Below are 16632 nucleotides of genomic sequence, written 5' to 3'. Positions count from 1 at the left end.
CTCTGTTTGGATAATGCAAAATTCTATTAACTAGCAATAAAGAATTGACAAAGAAATTACAAACAGGCAGTTCATCCAAGTCTCTCGAAATATACACCATGTTTCACTGGGCGTGGCTCGATGTCTTTAAAATTATCTGAAAGTGCTGTTGTTACATGAAAACGCTGAAACAAGCGGTATCGTTAACGGGCCAAATTAACGAAAGCAAGGATTATTTACTTAGGATTCAGGAGTAGTCCTATACATCATTTACCTACCAGTTTTTAGCTATTAAGTAGTCTTCCCGCGATCTCTTGCATTGTTATAGAATAGCCATAGATTTCAATTCGACACTTAATGTATTCATAGCGTTGACGTATCAAAAATAAATGATAAACAAAAAAAGATCGATTACTTTAGCCTCGTAACAAAATCATTCGATAGGGTTGAAAACTAGTATAACTAGACCGGAAGCCTTTCTGACATCTGCGTGCAATGGTCGGTTCCAGCTCGGTAACGCTACACTTTTGTGAGACCTTCATAAGATCGACACGGTTAGACCCACCGGTATCCTTTTCGAGAGTCAATAAGTACATTAGACATTAAAGTTTCGTGTCAGCTAAAACTTTGCATGATAAACATGCAATTTTTTTAAAATTTATTTGTCGCATTTTTGGGAAAACCCATTTAACTCTTACTACAAAAGATACACATTTAGCCCCCAGATCTGTCCCAGGATCGAAGCACTGGTTTGAGAACAACGTCCCCTATTCGTTGTGCTTCACTAGTTGTAATGAGGCTTCCCCTTGCCACCTCCGAATGGGCAACTTTTTCAGATTGGAGCACAAATACCAGATGGCCACATGATGCATTCAAGCTTTGTCATGGTCCTCGCAAACGGTATGCCAATAAAACACCGTAAACTGTTCTATTTAACCCTCAGCTTTTATACTATTTACTAGTCAATGAAGTTCATGGGGCGCTTTTAGCTGTCCTAGTCAGGACAGCGCGTTAACACTCTCGGCCTGAGGTACGCAAGCGGCGTGCGCTTTTCGTGTCGCGGAAGTTTAACTGTATAAAATTTTGTGCAACTTGATGCTTACAAAGAAAAGTTAAAAGGTTACCTATATATATATAGATGCGTAATTCAATTAATCTTCAGTAAGAGACATTCGATTTTTTATAGCTCTACGTCTGCTCCAAGTCGCGACTGCGTTTAGCGCAACTGTACTAAATTGTTAATTAAATTTTTGCCGCTATCGGAGACTCGGTCATCTGCCGTACAATGGTGTGCCTTGCCGCATATATGGCAAGCGGAAAACCTTCAGGACGGGTAGATCAAATTTATTTGGAATAAACCCGGCAGATGCTAAAAGGTTCATTTCTAACAAAGATATACAGCATTACTTGTACTAGAATTAAAGTACATATATAGCCAAAAAAAATGCTTACCCTTCTTATTGAAGTACATGGATTGAGCGACAAAATTTTATCGACTCCGAGCGCTAGAAAATTGCTTATTCTTTAAATAAATAAATACCGTTGATTTCGGATCATGAGTCTTCAGCGCATCAGAGCAATGATTATACTAGAGGAAAACATCGTATCAAATCGACTTTGATTTTGAACACTTACAAACCTAAACGAATTGTATGTTACAAACAAAATATTAACAAATACAAAACTGAAAAACACTTAGACGCTAAATTGACGACGAAATATCTGCTGTACCTACTTATGTTTCCCTTAAACGTTTAAGAATAGAGTAATATCTACGAAATTGCTTTCGGTTGAGGGGTATAATTTCACATTATGAGTTTAATGATGATTCAGCGATGATAATTCTGCCCAGGGCAGAGCTTGTTGTGTCTTTAGGCTCCTGGTAGCCAAGAGCGTTTTGTGCTGAAGGTTGAGGCATTGTTTAATCGAAGTAGATTGCAGGCATTAAAACTGAAACATTTACGTTTGAAGTCATAAAAAGCAATTAAATATATAGATTTTTATTAGTCACCAAAAAAAAAGAGCATGGGTTGTAATCTCAGTGCGTTTGGTCACGGCTTGTATTATCGCCGACCAATATTAAATCGGTTCTACTACTTTTTTCGGTAAGCGCCATGCTCAGCTATAATATCATACTAATTCGCTCAGTAGGTATGTAGATGATGACCAGTTTGTGGTTTTTAGTAAACGATTTTTACACGATCAACTGTTGAAATTAAGCCCTTATCAGTCATACAATGTCATCTAGACATAGTGGTCGCGACTGAGATATCACCGTCGACTATTGTACACGTACATACTAGCAACCCATAGCAAAGTAGAAAAGGTCGCTTTCCACGATCTGATTAACGCCGTTATTAGCATAAGTATATCATAGTTTCTGGTCTGGTGAACGTAGCGGCTGACCGCAGGGGCACTTCCGGTTTTTCATTCAACGACGAGTGCCGCCAAGAATAGATGGCGCGAGTCTGAGAAGCGTATTTGTCTACGTCAATGTTGCCCGGCTTTACGTTATATTACAGATGAGCATATCATGACGCAATGATTTTTTTGCCTATTTATATTTCTTAGCAAAATAATAACAAGGTTCATTTACTATCACTGCTTTTAGTATTGTTATTGCTAATATAGTATTAAAAATGCCAGTGTAATGCGTCTGTCTGCACCCTGTCAATGACCGTTGACAAAAGATAGTTATTAAGGCATTATGGGCACGTACGAACATAGTGGTAAACTCGAATTGTCACACTTACTTACTTATTTAGTGTGACATACGTGTTTAGGTTAAATATGCTTTTTGCTCGTGTCTGAAGAACACTCGATCGATCGTTCAGCAATCTTAGATGAGTTGCTTCTCCAAATAGAAACTAGCGGTTCTTCGTATACTTACAGAGTGTATCGAAGTTTTTAAAAAATGCACCTTGCACACAACTTCGCGGGCTATTGCACTCTTTGTTCTAAGGCAGTTTCCTTTCGACCTTTGGATTAGGCAAAGTATTCAAGGCGGTATTTGTGTTGCTGTAGAAACGTAAAACGTATGTGATAGTGGCGCTGATAAAAGCATATCTTTTTTGAGCAGACAAGATCAAAGAATGTTCATTGATACTTAAAAGCTCTACTCGACTCAGTTTTGGCACAGGTGTCGCTCAATGAAAAAGGCTAGCTCGATCTCTTGATCTACCCTACTACTACTACTACTAACTGCTTAAAGTAGGAAAGCTTGAAACTGGTGCACGTTTAGGGTCTGCAGTCTTTGTTGCTTGACACACTTCTCAAGGTCTTCAACTTTTGTTTTTCTCTATTGACGATGATTTGAACTATCGCTGTCCATTAGCTGTCTAAACAATTCGTGATCGTAGGAGGTTTGCGTGTTGATCTTATTCATCGTTAAGACCGCGACCGCATGTGTGTTCATGCAGTGCATAAATCTTCGACAAAATCTTCTCTACCTTTGGAAACCTTCCGCAGAAGTTTTTCAGTGTGGCGTTTGTGCGCCTTGAACAGCGTCGTTGTAGACTGCCCTGTGAGTAATCCAGCCTTTCAGAATTCTATACGCAACAACTCCTATACGCGATCGTTGGATACTCCGACGAATTGGAAGCCACCTGGAAATTAGCTTATCTACGGACTAGACTAAACACGACCTCTTCCTACGATGCTCTACTATTATTATGCATCATTTTATAGCGGTTCTTCTAGTCGTATTACTGGTCCAATCGAACACGATAGTTTCCTGAAGATCTGTAAGGTGGGCATTGCGTAATGAAGGCCGACCTTTGCGCAAAAAAATCCATATGAATTGAACCTCAAACCTATATTGCTAATCTAGAATTCCTCGTTTAAAGATGAACGGAATGTTTTCTAGAATTTCAGAAAATGAGTTGACCAGGCAAGCGCATTCGGAAGCTAGCCTGTCAAGCGAAACACATAGAAGGTCGTAGCGAAATTACAGAGATATTAGCTCGCGCTCCTGACAACGAAAACATTTCTTATTCGTTTAGATTTCCTATAATGGCGCTATTAGAATCCCAAGGTTTGTCAATAGTTCATCATGACACTTTTATGCCCTTCTTCGAGTAGTAATCACGCTTCTAGAGTGCGTTAGGTTTAAGGCCGGTATCGATAAAAAGAGAGCAAATCTCGAAACTACTAAGCGTTTCTTGGCAAAGCAAACCTGAGTAGTACTCGTACTGAAGGAAACAGAATGAAGTCAATACTTGTGCTAGTAAAAATGGGTAAATGCTACTGGCTGATTATTGATAAGAAACCCTTCGGCTCGTGTTGGCAGAAAGCCAAACGAAGTAAGTTTACTGAGGATCTTTTTCGTTCTCTCACGTCAGGGTTGCGTTCCTGCAGATCGAAAAACATCTACAAGAATGCAGAATGAATGAATTTTTTGTGCCTAATGCAACTCGTTTCTGCTACGCCTGTTCCCTCGACATTTGTGGTTGTCTGACGCTCCGTCGCCGAATTGGCGACTTGTGATCGGTCGGAATCGACGTTTGTCGTCAGTAAGAGGCGTCATTAGTGTCAACCAAACGAGTCATCCTTTCCCACTTCCTACCGGCTGCCGCATTCTCGCATTTCCAGCGTACAAAAAACACACACAGAAGACGCTACGGGAAGAAAGACGAGATCAGAAAGACGACGAGGAGGAAAGGACAAACGAATAAGGGAAGATGTGTTTTGCGAATCTAAAAGAGTGCTGCCGTCTTTATCGTCGACGACGACGACGACTGCCGAGAGACACGAAAACGACTTAAGACAGCGGCGGGTACCTTGGCACGAATGCCACCGCCTGCTGAATATCCCTTCCTTTCCTTACACCGGCACGCCTATATACACGTTACACACACGTTCTCCAGTTTGCTCACACCCTCCTACTATTCTTGCTCACGCTCTTTACAATTTCTTTCCTTCTTCTTTTATGTGTTTAAGAAGGTACGTGGCAAAAAAGGACTGAAGGGGCATGGAGATAGACTGAAGGCTCCAGTGACTCTGCAGGAGCGGCTCCAGACATGAACGGGAGCGGCTTAAACTCTGCTAATGTCGGCGCCGAGTATGAAGTAAAAGAACGATGGGACTTTCGGAGTCTGCAGAAAAGCGTCGCGAGGAGAATGCGGAAAAAGGAAGAGTAAAAGTAACAGTGTTGAAATCAGGAAGTCGAAACTCGCAGGATTCATCAGAATTCCTGCGGGGTCATTTGAGTTGTTCGTCTTCTCGTTCTCGTCGTCGAGGGGAATAAAAAAATGCCTAGAAACATACAACTTCACAGCGTTAACACGAATACTGACACGCAGGCATAGGGCGTAAGTAAAAACTGAGGTGGGACTTCACTTTCTCTCTATCCATCTTTCTAGCACTCCCGTACACGCATCTCTCCAGTGGCCACAACACGCTAAGTTTCTAAATGGCTACTTTTCTTTTCAGATGGAGACGTGCGCACCTGTGTAGTTCCGAGAATGGCCGCGTCAAGGTACTACCGGACGACACACATGCAGAGGAAGTGAACAGTCAGGGCGAGCTCTAGGTTTCTTTCAAGAGCATGCTCTCTTCATTAGGACATGCGAGAACATTGTTTACACTAACCAGTGCGATCCTGGTGCATAAGCTCATACAAACCCAGTACTTTTCACATAGCTGTTAGAGGTTGCAGAGAAGAATACCAGCTAACATCCACTGCACCTATGGCACTGGTTGTTAAAAGCGTCGGCCGAAAGAGCTAGGTCCATTTCGGTACTCTTGATCTTCCCACGCAGTAGTTGCTGGCAAAGGGATACCCAACAAGACAGAAAGTAAATACAATACGCTGGTAATCGATGGTTATCGGTAACCGGCGTTTTTTTTTTAAGAGTTCACGGTCCTTTTATATACGGTTGACCTAGTATCCTAATATGAACTTTTTAAGCGCCACAGGTATATTGAAGTTCTTTAAAACGTAGCTAATAATCGGCTTTAAAGAAAGGGACATACACGAAACCAACTATCTAGTCAATAGGGAGAAGCTTACATCTGAAGCACAATTCAATTTGTACGAAAAAAACTTTCTATCGATAAAGATACCATAAGACTCTGATCCTAGTTGCATCTCGACTGTGGCGCTCATTATTAAAACCACCCATTATTAAAACGAGTCTTTTCGTGATTTGCTACATTAACTAGCTTCATATTACAAAAGACCTTGTATAAATACCCGGAACGAATATAACATCAAATCCACCTCAGTAGCAGCTTTCTTCGGAATACGAAATTTCAGTTTCACTTATTTTCGCACAGTGAAGCAGACGGCCGAGCCTTTGGGTAAAATAGACCGGAGGGGCTCGAGTCCCGCCCATGACATATGAAAACTACACATTTTTTTTTAAACAAAGAATACATTTTTTTTGCGTGTACTAGCAAAATATTTATAACTGCCAGTAAACCCATGCATATCGGTGTCCGAGCTTCGTTTGTCTACTTCATTGCAGTAAAGATACGATCTTGCATTGTCAGACGTTTACTGAACATCTGGTCTTCATTAGTTCTAAAAATCAGGGTTAAATTTCCACAGTGGCTGCCGTTGAGCAAGCACGCTGTTGAGGTTACTCGGAAACGTTTTATTCTGGAAACAGATTTACCTGTGAGCAAAAATGGTACCACAGCTATGTGCGACTATTTTCCGTACGGTTTTTTTTTTACGAGAGGTGCTTCGACGTTATGACGCCGTCTCGTTCATGGCGACGGGTTGAAATAACGCAAGTCTCTATTATAGCCTAAAAGTATCCGAGCGCGGCCGTCAACACAATCTTCTCATTTCAATTCAAATTCAAGACAATGTAACGTGCTATTGCTCCTTTCCGTGAAAGAGTCTCCCAAGAAGCGCGGTCGACTCCACGATAGTTATTAGGGGGAAGTCTTAAAAAACAGTGTATGCAGTGATGTTTATTGTCGAAACGAGCATAGACGGACATAAAATGAGTTTTCCGGCCTATGAATTTAAAAAAAGTGGCCGAGAATAGTAATAGATAAGAAAGACTGTCCGTTATTTAATCGCTTGCTAATTTAGTCGATCTATTCACATGGAGAGAAGCAATTGCAATCTGCGTGTTGACAGAGACAGTTCTGCTAGGGTGCATTGATTTCTATTCTTCGCACGAACGTAAAAACTAACATTTCTTATTACATTATGGTTCAATGATTCAAGTCCATAAGTTCCGTTATTATAATTAGAAAGATGCAACCATACGCTAGTCTTTATATGCATATAATGGGCTTCCGTGTAGAAGAACTTCTATATATATATATGAGCTAAAATAAAGATTTTTCAATATCTGATCAAAATAGTCTACATTGTTATGCATTTATTCCAAAACCCCGGCAGCTGTTAAACGGTCATATAACATAAGTAATTTCTCTCCTATAGCTTCTCAAAATAAATTCATAGTGAGATATGATTTGCAACCAGTTACTCTTTTAAGAACATAAAAAGCCCTTCAATCAAACGGTCTTACATTGGGGCAATAAGCAGGTTGAAGCCAACGCTGAGTATCCACTTTCTCAATTCAGAAGGTAATTGAAATATGACGATAAGGACTAGCATTATCATCAAGTAACAAGAGTGCATGCCTTCGATTGCCATGCCACGGTCCATGAGAAATTTGAGGTAACAGGCTGCATCTAGTGTTTCATTTTCGAAGAGTACGTCATCGTCGCAGATGCTTCCAATATCCATTGCACGTACTACCATTACCTTACATCCGAACTTATTCGACACTGCCATCTAACTTGATTTCTTTTCAGAGCGAAGCTCTTCTCCCGCCGCGATAGAAACTGAACCGTACCTCATATATGGCGACGGTGAGTTTTTTCCTTGATTAACGTCACACATCGGATGCATCCCACGCGTTTCCAACTGACTGACAGCCAATTCACAGGAGACTTTTTTCCGCATTTTCAGTATTTGGGTTATGATTCTGCCGCACGTTGCATGCGAAATACATGTTTTTTGCCGATAGACTTGAAACTCTGCCTTCGCGAAGGTTTCATCGATTGCGGCGATGAGGTCTTGTATTTCGTGTTCCGACATCTTCTCATTTATCTGCAACACTCCCACCTTCGTTCTTGAAACGTTTGTACTATTCAGGTATTATGCTTTCGCTCAAGGGCTTCTTGCCTATTGTCTTCACTCATCCTTAATTAATTTCTGCAACGCTGTGTCCCTTGAAAGATAAAAACTTGGCCGCTGAACGCTGACGTTGGAGGCTAAGGAATGATTTTCTTTCTGCACTTATTTTTGTGGTGTAAATTCAACTGGTATATATATATATATATATATATATATATATATATATATATAAGGTCTTGATGCACTCTAATACTCACTAACGACCTCTTTGCTTTTACTGCTGAAATTTACTCGACCTTTCTTCACGGTTTACGCTCGCTGCTAACGATGCTACGCACTTCTCGTAAGCACCTGGTTTCTTCCATTCTGACTATTTCACTACTTATCGTGAGACTGTGGTATCTTGAACCTTAGGTCAAAATTGTAATGTTATATTCGCAGAGCTTTGTTGAAGGTAGATGGGCTGCATCTCTCGTCTAAATGGTTTAGTTTGCAAAGAAATCGATAACGATTCTAACAGGTTCGTTCAACAAGGAATTATCATTACTTTTTTGGTCGTAGAAAAATGAAAGAAATGTTCAGCAACCCAGAGCTTTGGTTTAGGCAGTCATCATTATATTTTTATTTCAGGAAGACGAAACAGCGACACTAGAAACAGCTTTCGTGAAGAAAAGAAAAACATATAAGGGAAAATGCAACAGTAATATGTGCTTTCGTACAGTGCTATAGTTTCCATCACACCTGCTATACCTTCAAGTTAGGCGAAGCAAGACAAAGATTGCAAACTTTGGCCTCTAGTTCGATCCTCATTCGACTCAGGGACGGCTTCTATCTGCAGCGGAACTACGCACAAAACATTGCTTCCTCGGTGCCGAATGTACTTACGACAGTAGAAGAAAGTTGAGCGGTAACGAAAGCCAGCCCCGTAACTACCTTCTTGTGGAACGTATGAGATTTATAGCCGTGTTTTGCTAGCTGGCTCTCCAACTTGGACGTGCACTGAGCTATGACAAAACTTAAACTTTCTTTGTCAGTCAGGCAAGCAAACGGAGCGGACTCTCGGGTTTCAAGAGGAAAGTGACCACAATCAATTTTTCAAATGAAATAAGATCATAAACGACAACGCCCACGCCTGAAGCCTGTCTGTCCGCTAGGGTGACGGTAGGAATGCCGTTTGACGGGGCTAGTGACATGCGTTGGATGCAAAACACGACGACGATACTCTTCGCAAACGAACTAACCGACCGACAATACAAAGCTCACTTTCGTTACCGTCACCGAATTCGGGGCGGCTGCCATTGAGCCAAACAGATAGGAAAGAAATAAGGCCGACGACAACAACCTTGAAGACGACAAAGAGGAGTGAAAATCTAGCGAAGCCCACGGCAGCCGCAGGAAATGCCGTGCATGCAAACCTTGATAAGAAAAGCAACTCAGAAACAAGGGCGAATGCACGGCTCGCTTCGTAAGCGTAGTATCGGACGTTGCTAGCAGAAAGGCAGATGATGACGCACGCAAAGACCATCAACTGTTAGCAGACTGAAAAGCAAAACGAAGCAACTGCACAACGGAGAGAAGTGTGGGGGTTCTTGGGGACACAAGGTCAAGGGGATAAACACCGATGAGAAAAGCAGTAGTCTGGCAATACAAAAAGCTTTGTCAGAGAAACAACGATTATAAGAAGCTTCATTTTTCTGAGTATTTTAAAAAAACTTTAATTGTGTTTATGTTGCTATCATTGCTAATTTAATTAGTAGTTTAGTGTTCACGCAGTTTATGCTGAAATCCGTCGAGCAAATGTCTCGATTTATTTCGTTCAATGCTCTAATGTGTGTGATAGCGCAGTTCTCTTGCAAAATTATCATGTATTTTTGTATTGCTTTTTTTTAATATTTTTTTCGAAACGGACTTTGATATAGAATACTGAGTTAGGCGGGTGGAGACGTCACTAGTGTAGGACACCTTATAACCATAGCCCTACCGAAGCAAACGGAAATGTTACGTAAAGATTATGAAATTTACTTTATCTAGATAAATTTGACCGAATTCCAAGTATACAAGAAATTCACCGTATTCTCTTCCTAATTTGCTGCCGTGCAAAGTTTCGTAGGTTATTGACGTGTCAGGCATACATAGTCAGTATTCAACTTAAGTTGTATAACTTACTATTTATGCAATATTATTTGATCAACTGCGTGATGCTTTCGCTTCGAAAAACGTCTCACATCTGCAGGTACAACGGAGGCGTGAGGTAATTAGTTCAATTCTGTATCAAACCCTTTGCATTTCTCAAGGGTGCATTTAAAATTTCATGTCATACTCTACTGCATGGACTTTCTAATGTCTCAATATGTTATGAAGTTATCATTTACTAACAACTTTTATAGTTGGTATTATTGCTTGGTTCTAGGCAACTAGCGGCATATCCTTTTGAGGAAGCCTCTAGATAATGTCTATGTCTTACCTATTAGGTTAAATTACAGATTAAGCAAAGCTGTTCAAGTGGATAGAACCATATTCAACTTGCACATACAAAATGTCAAGGGATAAGAAAGTGTATCACGATAATTTACGCCGACATAATGTAATGTTACTTTTATACGTAAAGTAATATTGATAGATCTATGTGGTTGTAGATTTTCGGTGAAAACAGGCTTAGGGTCACCTAACTGCGGTCCGCTGTAGCAGAACCCACAATGCCCATATTGGTCATACTTGGCCAAGCGAAAGTACAGTTCGAATCTATCCGATGTTGAAAACTGATGAGCGCTATTATTCCATATATATAAATAATTCTATTTTCGAAGATTAACGGGGGCTTTTTTTACCGAATGGTACTTTACTAATCATACGTCACGTCACGGAGCACACTATGTGCCACAAACTTTTTTTTACTGCATCCATACATATATATTAATTGCGTCTTTTCATCGTTGTATAAACGTTTTTAAACAATCGGGAACGATTTGAAGTCACATGCTTCAGTTGGCCTATTTGTTGAAACAGTTTATTTGTCAGTACAGCTTTTATAGGTGTTGTTTGCTCCATGATGACTTCAGCGTAAGTGGATGATGAAGTTGTCGCTTAGGGCGGATAACGAAGCGTGAGCAGAATTGCGTTTGCCTTTACCATCGAAACAAGTGATTCACAAAATTCAAGACAATGTTGAATCGCGAAATGCACCTGTAATGTGTTTATGGGCGGTTATCCCGTAACTGGCATCGGTATCAAAAACTCTATGTTTGTATCGCCAACGTTCGAGAACCTCTCTTAAAGTGCAAAGCTGTTCTTGGGTTAGATATCCCTTGTAGGTCCTCCCACCGTGCCTTAAGACTTGCAAACCTATTAATGAATATTTTTTCATGATCTCCTAAGAGATGACCCGGATATTGTGTGCAATATGACGAACTAATTTTGTAAAGAAAAAAAAATTCCTAGTAATGAGATGCTTAAGACAATTTTGTAGCCCGATAAAGCCAATCATAAGCTTTCCGGAGCACAATCTACGCTACTAATTGTTTACTGCCCAGCAGAACCGCCTATTTGATAACTGATTGATTTATATAGCCCGGAATTATTACCTGGTGAACTCGGTCATGTAACTAGGGGTAGGTAGTTAGTCCTACCTTTTTTTCGGCACAGTTGTTAGTCACGAAACGCGTTCTACAACGTTAAGTGACGTTCTTTTTTATCGAAATGACTGATTGTACACTGCCATGGTGTGTTTTTGCTTCAACAGAGCGTGCGTATCATGCCGTGACTGTCGATTCGTTTCCTAACGGTCAGTATGCCCATAGATGAATAGGCCTATGACTGCCAGATCTGACTCTTATGAAGTCCTCTTTTGTATGTTGTGAAAGACAGAGCATTTGCACCGAAGTCGAGTTCCACCAAGGAGATGATGCGTACAGTGTGGATGCATATAAAGCGATCGATAACAACTAACGCTTTGCTGCAGTATATATAAGCCTGAGTGTTATGAGTAACAGTGTTAATAGCCAGGATGGTTGCTATTTTTAATATCTGTATAACTGAGTAGTAACGCCGTTATTGCTAATAAGAACGTTTATTATCAACGCCACGCCTAGTTTGAAATCCTCTGTAAGTGCAAACATACTCATTCAGCACAACCGTAATTATAGTTTTTCTAGAATGTAAACCTGCATTCAAATTCGAACAGAATGATTCAGCAGGAAATTGTATCATTAAGGATCACATCGCACCTCGTGTAATCAGCCCAAAAGCTTCGCAGACGTGTTACCCTACAAACCTATACCTGACTTATGAAGAAGATAATTTATTCTTCTTAACAATGAGAGTTCACAAACAAATACCCGTCCGTTTGTCGGTTATTGTCATTCGACAAATCATTACATCATCTTCGCATTTGCATGTGCCCTGTTTAACTTGCTGAAGATCTTCTTGCACGTAACAGCTTGAAATAGACCTGATCAAGACATCCATCGTATAGCGTGCTACAGTACAACAATTTAATTACAATACAGACACAAACAGCCGAATGGCTGTGCTATTGCATATGATAGATCTTGTGACGCAAATGTTCGACGACCTAGTTGTCATCTGTTCTCTATTCCCCGGCAATCTGCTTGCGTCCTTAGTCAATTTAAGGCATATCGCGTATCTGCACGCTAATGCTTCGCGCTTTTACTATCTGATACCCTATACCGACAAAACGAAAGAACGGTGCGGCAATGAAATCAAACGCTAAGAAAAAACGCCGCTCGAGCTTCTTTAGTGTCGTGTAGAATAGGCGAGAACGATATAGGGATGTTACTGCTTTGCGATGGCCTCCATGCATGTATGTGTGTATGATCATAATTGGGCAGGAATGAAATGTAACTAACCGTAATCGGGTCTATCCCAACAAGCTTCTCGAGCACTGCCACACCACAACGGCTGAGATTAGTGCGTCCAGTAAAAATGTCGCCTTATCGCTTCCCCGCTCTAAATAATGACCAGATTGCTATGTATTACTTGTTGCGCTGTTTTTAACAAACTGCAAAACTGACTGCAAACCTACCATTTACTAGCTCACTCAGTAGCACATTCATGCGTGGGTTTTTATTCGTCCAAGTGTTCATTTAGGCAATACGGTATAATGGTAGTGACGAATAGCGCGCGACAATTTTACATCCCAGTAATAACTCCGTTAAAACGGCGCTCTCCGCTCGGCTTACAATACAACGATACAGGATTGGGGCGACGTTGCAAGATCCTCCAACGTGACCGTCCATCGGTTGGTTCGTCGATGTCAGCTACAAAAAGAGGAGAGATTCCTCAAGATCCTAGAGGAATAGCCGCTTGATTGGTGACAGCTTGGCGGCACGGTTTGTGCTTGTAGTAGTTGTGTCGTGTCCCGTAAGGGAGACGGAGAGAAGTTGTCTACCGCTTATTAGACTCCCCTCAACACGACACAACACCTCCTCACACAGACTCACGCGCCCGAACAAAGGCTTACGTACATGTGTGTAATCACCGATTGTTATCATTTCGAGATGATCACGGATCGCTGAGTTGTGGAAAGTTAGAGGATGTACCTATTTTTTTTTTTTTTTTTTTTGTTCTTTTGATCTTACGCCGTTGTCGTCGCCGTCGACGCTTTGCGCGCAAATGGAAATCTTAACGTCGCATCTGCATGACCGATGCGTGCTGCTCGTTTCGGTTTGCTTCGTGCCATCTCGCTCCTCATTTGTCTCTAAACTTCTCACTTTTTTGCGTGATGCATAGCAAGTATTGACTCTAACATCGCCGGCGCTGACCAACGGAAGAAACACCTAAAACAAATATAGATGTTTCTTACTATCGTATAGGTAGACCTGTATCGGTATACATTCTCTAACAGCACATCTTTGATTCACTTTGAAATGACCTTATGTTGCTCCAGGCGCGCATGCGCATACGAAAAACTGATGGACTGAAGATTTGCGACTTGACGTAGACGAAGACGAAGCAGCAATCGTACTAGGAGAAAAAAATGCCCTTTTCATTGTGGGTCGAAGTGAGTGCCACAAACATCTCACTTCGTCACTTCACGTTAAGTACATATACGTATTTTACTACGCAGAACCGAAAAGTACCGCGAAGATAGTTCACATTTTTCGCTAGAGGGCAGTAGTGTTTCCTTTTGTACGCACTGACTACAATCGGTTTGTTTATTGGCTTTCTCATTGGTTCGTCGATACTTATAGCATAATATTTGCTTCTGGTTGTTAGCACAGGTGTGAAAGGCATTTTTTTTTTGTAATTCTCAAATGACGAAATGAATGATCTCGTTCAGGTATCTTCAGAAAATTGTTCACGTGAACGATATTGGGAAATATAGACCAATTGCCCGTGATATATAATTTATCCTGTCAATGCTCTCATGCTGAAAGACAATTCTTTGCTATCGGAGATCATATGCTTCCGGGAGGTACTGGAGGTGCAATAGTGGTAACTTTTTAACACATTGCTATAGCAGCAGACGATACAGCTATTGTATTTAGAGCCAAATGGTCCGTGATGAGAAGTGGATTCCATCTACGGTTGATGGCTTTTGCTGATGAGAATAGCACCGTCGATTTGACACGGCTGATTACAATGGCGGTCGATTGTTGGCGTACCCCATGTACCAAAATCATCAGTATTAATCGCATACATATCCTCATACATCGGGAGCCACTCAATTCTCGACGACTCCCTTCCATTTCCTAGATATGCACATAGAGGAATAGAATCAATAAAGAACATAGATAATCTTTTTCAAATTAGCACTACAGATACCGGCTGTCATTTGAAAGGTCCGCAAAAGATCTGGACAGAAATTTCTAGGGTTTAGCTAAATGCTTGAAAGAAAGCTGCTTAAACAAAACCTCGAGAACAATCTCTGTTTAAGCAATTTATTATTTTTTTAAGCAGCGGAGCATCTACATGTGACAGCATATGTATATATATATATATATACATATACAGTGCCGGTTAAGTGTACAAATAAAGAGTTTATAAGTGCGTAACTACAAAATTCATAAAGCTATAAATTAAACACACATTTATGGGAATCTCTTAAAGTCAATTTGGTGGGTAATAAACTGAAATTCTATTGTTTGAATGAAATTCCCTTCTTTTCTTTTCATTTACATTTAAACAACAAAGCAAAGCTCAGAACAAAGATGTATTGGTTTGTTTCAAGTTTGCCATCTAGAACTGCCATTATGCATCATATCAGGTTTGGGGCCGTGAGACATTAATCTCTGTGGAATTTTTTTTTTATAGTATATGGAAAGGTTACGAAAGCAAAGCTTTGCTTAATTACGATTGTTTGTCTTAATATCTACCAAAGGAGAAATCACTCACAAGGTTACTGAGGATAGTTCATAGAAAAAGCGACACCTCTTCTTTAAAATGAATATTTTTTTCATCGAGATACTTGTAGACGCCGCTCCTTTATCAGATTTAGAACTCGCTTATCGTTAAATATGAGGAAACTTATCGTTAAATATGACGAAAACAATTGATGGACTTTACATATCGGGCTTAAATTCAAGGTCTATTAAATTCGGGTATGTGCCTTTGCTATGCAATATCGTTCGCGTACTCCACTGATTGTTCTTACCGCCCAGACTCTTTTCCGGAAATAGTTCGTATCGTAGAGGCGTAACTCGGAGAGGGGGGCTATCACGGACGAACCGCTATTATCCAAAAGTCATTACTAGATATCTAAAGTAGATCGTTAAACTGACATCATCTTTGAACGTAATATCTGTATTATTATTTACTGACTCTAATCTTAAATTTGAGTTCCATAAACTGGACGTAGTAAAGATTGACCTCCACACGCAAACGGCTGACTTAACCCTAACCTAACCCCGTAAAAGGCATTGCAAAATTCCGAGAAGGCACTACAACCAGATAGAATAGGCTTCTGATAGTTATTTCAAGTCTCAAGGTTTAAAAAAAATCATGTTCTTTTTCCAAGTGGCCACCATGCAAGTCAGTTGAACGCCCTGCACACATCAAACAGTAACTTCTAGATGAACTCGGTACCATAACGTTTGACAAAGTCGTTCTGTGTACTTGTCGATGCTCATTTATCCCGAGCGCATTACCATTAACCGCACTAGCGGCCATCCGCATTTCACTAGCTCTCAAAAAAAGACGACTACCATGAGACACTTCGAAATGGCCCAAGCGTCAACGGAGACTGCATGGCACCGATGCCCGCAGCATTTCCATCAGCTCCTTATCAATCGCTGTCCTAGCGCGTTACCTATTCAGTAGAGAAAAATACAAGCAACGTCGACGTTTTCCAGCAGACTTGTGTAAATTTGCTGGCAAACAGTTAGCAGCCGTTCCTTATGCTCGTTTACACGTACAATGTATGAGAGAAATACAAGGAGACTTGAAGAATGTTTATGATGTCTATGACAGTTTCAATTGGATAACGGCTAATAGCGAGCCTATACCCCCCCCCCCAAGTGAAGTGGCTTTTCCCACTGGCGTAAACAAAGTTTACCCCTGTGCGTCCGTCAATAACGTGCACTAATTTTCAG

The 16632-nt window shown here is 40.7% G+C and overlaps 1 long non-coding RNA gene across 1 annotated transcript; it reads right to left on the bottom strand.

The window, feature by feature from the left end:
- Positions 1-7288: 7288 nt before the first annotated feature.
- On the bottom strand, positions 7289-9776 carry LOC147752736 (uncharacterized). Its single transcript, XR_015313275.1, has 2 exons — positions 8834-9776; positions 7289-8177 (listed from the first exon to the last, which is right to left on the bottom strand). It is a non-coding gene; the product is annotated as an uncharacterized LOC147752736 (long non-coding RNA).
- Between the last annotated feature and the right edge of the window lie 6856 nt (positions 9777-16632).

Source organism: Varroa jacobsoni, unplaced genomic scaffold (assembly GCF_002532875.2).
Source record: "Varroa jacobsoni isolate VJ856 unplaced genomic scaffold, vjacob_1.0 scaffold_1040, whole genome shotgun sequence".
NCBI classification, from domain to species: domain Eukaryota; kingdom Metazoa; phylum Arthropoda; class Arachnida; order Mesostigmata; family Varroidae; genus Varroa; species Varroa jacobsoni.
Note: the sequence above shows the minus strand (reverse complement) of the source record. Positions and strands in the feature narration are given on the sequence as shown.